Source organism: Dama dama, chromosome X (assembly GCF_033118175.1).
Source record: "Dama dama isolate Ldn47 chromosome X, ASM3311817v1, whole genome shotgun sequence".
Lineage (NCBI taxonomy): Eukaryota > Metazoa > Chordata > Mammalia > Artiodactyla > Cervidae > Dama > Dama dama.
The window spans coordinates 165581781-165586327 of NC_083714.1; positions in this window are offsets into that span (position 1 = coordinate 165581781).

The following is a 4547-nucleotide window of genomic DNA, read 5'->3' on the forward strand; positions in this document are numbered from 1 at the left end:
TTCCTTGGTGGCTCAGATGGTAAAGAATCTGCCTGTGATCCTGGAGACCTGGGTTCAATCCCTGGGGTTGGGAAGATCCCCTGGAGAAGGGAACGGTCACTGACTCCAGTTTTCTTGCCTGGAGAATCCCATAGACAGAAGAGCCTGGCGGGATACAGTCCATGGGGTTGCAAAGAGTCAGACCCTATTGCAGCACCTCAGCATGCACACATACAATGTTCATAGCAGCAGTATTTACAACAGTCAAGACACAGAAGCAAGCGAAATGTCCATCAAAGAAAATTAATTGAAAACGTATTTCCTTAATTAAAAAAAAAAAGAATGAACAAACAGGTTGTGACACACACACACACACACACTGGAATATTATGCAGCCACAAAAAAGAATGAAGGTGCCATTTGTCGCACTTGGATAGACCTAGAGATGATCATACTAAGTGAAGTAAGTCAGATGGAGAAAGACTCATCTCTTTTCTTGACCATCCTCCTGCGTTTCGTGTCCGTGGTACAGCAGATGGGGGCTGACTACCAGGTTATGGGTGGGGCTCAAGGAGCGGGCTGTGAAGATTAAGCCCAGCACCAAAAGGCAGACTGCAAGGGCTGGAGGAATGGGTGAAGGGGCAGCTTGGGGCTGGGATGGATGGAACACGTAGAGAAGCCAACGTAGCAAGCTCTGGCGGGAGCCAGTGGCTAGTGGGTCAGTGGGGCAAAAGGAAATGAGATGGCTGGAGGGATCTGGCCAAAGGGTCCCTGTGTTAGAGGGCCACGCAGAGATCTTGACTCTTGTATGCTGACTGCACCAGCCCTCACTGAACCAACAGAGTCGGTTATTGCAGAGCTGTTGTTGTTCAGTTGCTCATTCGTGTCTGACTCTTTGCAACACCGTGGACTGCAGCACGTCAGGCTTCCCTGTCCATCACCATCTCCCGGAGCTTGCTCAAACCCATGTCCATCGAGTCGATGAGTCCATCTAGCCATCTCATCCTCTGCCGTCCCCTTCTCCTCCCGCCTTGAATCTAGCATCAGGGTCTTTTCCAATGAGTCAGTTCCTTGCATCAGGTGGCCAAAGCATTGGAGCTTCAGCTTCAGCATCAGTCCTTCCAATGAACACCCAGGACTGATCTCCTTTAGGATGGACTGGTTGGATCTCCTGGCAGTACGAGAGACTCTCAAGAGTCTCCTCCAACACCGTAGTTCCAAAGCATCCATTCATCAGCAGTCAGCCTTGGTGATTGTCTGAGTCTCACATTTGTACACGCAGAGCTGAGAGAGTACCAGGCGCCCCCTGCAGTGCACATGGGTGTTGGATAAAACAGTCAGAAGACACTGTCCTGCACACGTCAGAGGGTGCACCACCCCAGGACTGAAGGCCTTCGTGCAAGCGTGGAAAGCAGCCAGTTTCTTGGATCCTGGGCACCGCCATCCTGCCCCAGGCTCCCAACGTCCTCTCGCAGGATCCCAGAGGTCTGGGTGCCCCCGCCCACAGCGGAGACTTGCTGGAAAACACGTCTTTCATTGTCCCTTTTCCCCGTCCAAGTCTCTGCTCCCTACGGCTGCCCGTGGTTTCCTGGAACCACTTCTCAGACTGATGGCACCAGGGAGCTCACGCAGTAAAACAGAAAATGAAACCAGAAGTGGTGTGCTCAGAACCACGGCCGAGAGCCTCATCTGTGGCTCTGTCTGGGGGCATGTGGACAAGAGGTCGTGCAGGTGGGGCCTCAGACCCGTGGCCCGACCCTCCTCAGGGATTGGGGGCTCCATGCTGTACACATCTCTACAAAGCGTTCTCTCTGCTCAACCCGATTACTTGCAAAACCGTCGGACTCTAAATTCACTGACGAGTCTTGCTTCTTTCCTCAGTCATTCAGTCGTCTCCAACTCTTTGCAACCCCATGTAGCCCACCAGGCTCCTCTGTCCCTGGGATTCTCCAGGCAGGAATACTGGAGTGGGTTGCCATGGCTTCCTCCAGGGGATCTTCCCGACCCAGGGATCAAATCCACATCTCCTGCAGTGGCAGAAGGAATCTTTTACCACTGAGCCATCACTAATGAGGCAAGAAAGTTAAACGCCTCTGGACAAAGTTGCCATCGACACGGTTTTGGAGGCAGTTGGCAAGGCATGAGGGCGGCAAATGTATTTTTGTGGGAAGTTTCCAGCACTAGAGTGAGTGAGCCAGAGAGAACATCCTCGTTGGAGACAAGCGGCTGGTGAAAAAGCAACACAATGGAATTCGGTTCTCAGAGGGCTGTGTTTTCTGACAGTCACTGGGGGAAGGATGGGATCACCATGGATATCACGGGATAACATGGATGGGATAATATGGAGGACCAACAGGGACCTGCTGAGAAGTCTGCTCAGTACTCTGTAGTAACCTTATGGTCAGAAGGGAGGAAGGATGGGGGAAGGGACGGTCAGGGAGTCTGGGATGGACGTGGACACACTGCTGCATTTCACATGGAGAACCCGCAAGGACCTGCTGGACAGCTCAGGGAACTCTGCTCAAGACTCTGTAATAACCTGATGGTCACCAGGGGGAAGGATGGGGGAAGGGATAGTCAGGGAGTCTGGGATGGACATGGACACACGGCTGTATTTACCATGGAGAACCAGCAAGGACCTGCTGGACAGCACAGGGAACTCTGCTCAAGACTCTGTAATAACCTGATGGTCACCAGGGGAAAGGATGGGGAAAGGGATGGTCAGGGAGTCTGGGATGGACATGGACACACTGCTGTGTTTAACATGGAGAACCAGCAAGGACCTGCTGGACAGCCCAGGGACCTCTGCTCAAGACTCTGTAATAACCTGATGGTCACCAGTGGGAAGGATGGGGGAAGGGACAGTCAGGGAGTCTGCGATGGACGTGGACACACGGCTGTATTTATCATGGAGAACCAGCAAGGACCTGCTGGACAGCACAGGGAACTCTGCTCAATGTCGTGTGGGAGCCTGGATGGGAGGGGGGTTTGGGGGAGAAGGGATACGTGTGTATGTGTGGCTGAGTGGCTTTGCTGTCCACCTGGGACTATTACAACATTTCTAATCGCCTAGACTCCAATATGAAACAAAAAAGTCCTTTTTTTTTTTCTTTTTTAGAGCATTGTGCTTTCAGACACAGAACATACAGAAGCAAGAATCTTTAAAACCAGCTCACAGCTATGTTGGAGCATCAGCATTTTGCTAATGGGTAGGCATACATCCATGGCAGAGGATCATGATATAGCTATTCATAGTGTCAGCTATGTTTCGGTCTGCTCTTGTCTTTTAAGGTAAAAAATCTGCCTGCAATGCAGGAGACCTGGGTTTGATCCCTGGGTCAGGAAGATCCCCTGGAGGAGGGCATGGCAACCCACTCCAGTGTTCTAGTTTGGAGAATCCTATGGACAGAGAAGCCTGGAGGGCTGCAGTCCATGGGGTCGTAAAGAATTGGACACGACTGAGTGACTAACACTTCCACCTTCACTCGCTTGGCTCCGTTTCACTTCCCTGCGGGTCCCCACGTGTCCCACCCCCTGAGATAAACGTAATTACCGACTCGTCTCTATCTCCCCATCTGCCGGGACAAGAACACGGTCACAACGGGCTCGATTTGGACAAGAACTTGGAGTCAGGGTCTCCCATCTCTTCTGCGAGGTCATCTGCAATTCAACTTCTCTGTTTCGCTTGAACGTTAAAAAAAAAAAGAAAAGAAAAAAATATTACAGCCCCACTCTACGAGGCGTTTAATGAAAACAGAACCGCTCACTCAGCTAGGCAGCCCGGTGCAGGCAACGTGCTAATAAGGAGCAGATGCCCGCCATGACCCAAACCCTCTTTTTTTTATTTTTTTATTATTGAAAAAACGGGACCCACAAAGGCACTCTGTAAGTTGTTTCATAAGGACTTAATTTTGCTCGGCAATAACAGGGCCATTAAATCTGCTTAGAGTGGGGATTACAAGAAAACAGGAATCGCTTATTCCCCGTTCCCCCTTGCCTTGCTCGCGGTACAAACTCCCACTGCCCTGCATAGAGGGTGGGAGGCAGAGAAGGGCAAGGAACCACTGTCCTCACCAGCCCTGCAGTTTTAAGCGTCCCACTCCCCAGCGTGAGCCTGAAATCAGGCTGGCTGGGGTGCTGTTTGGTCACTCAGCCGTGTCCGACTCTCTGCGACCCCACGGACTGCCGCACGCCAGGCCTCCCTGTCCATCACCAACTCCCGGAGTTTACTCAAACTCATCTCCATCGAGTCGGTGATGCCATCCAACCATCTCATCCTCTATCATCCCCTTCTCCTCCCGCCTTCAGTCTTTCCCAGCATCGGGGTCTTCTCCTATGAGTCAGCTCCTCACACCAGGTGGCCAAAGGATTGGAGCTTCAGTGTAGTTTAAGGACAACAAAATGGACCATAGGAAAGAAACATCAAAGAACAGTAAAGAAATTTAAAAAGTGGGTCATTGATTTGAAAATAAAAATTTCAAATTCTATATATATATATATATAGAATTCTGAGTAAGTGAACTGAGTAAGTGAACTCACGTAAGAAAAACATTTGCCAAGTGAAGTGG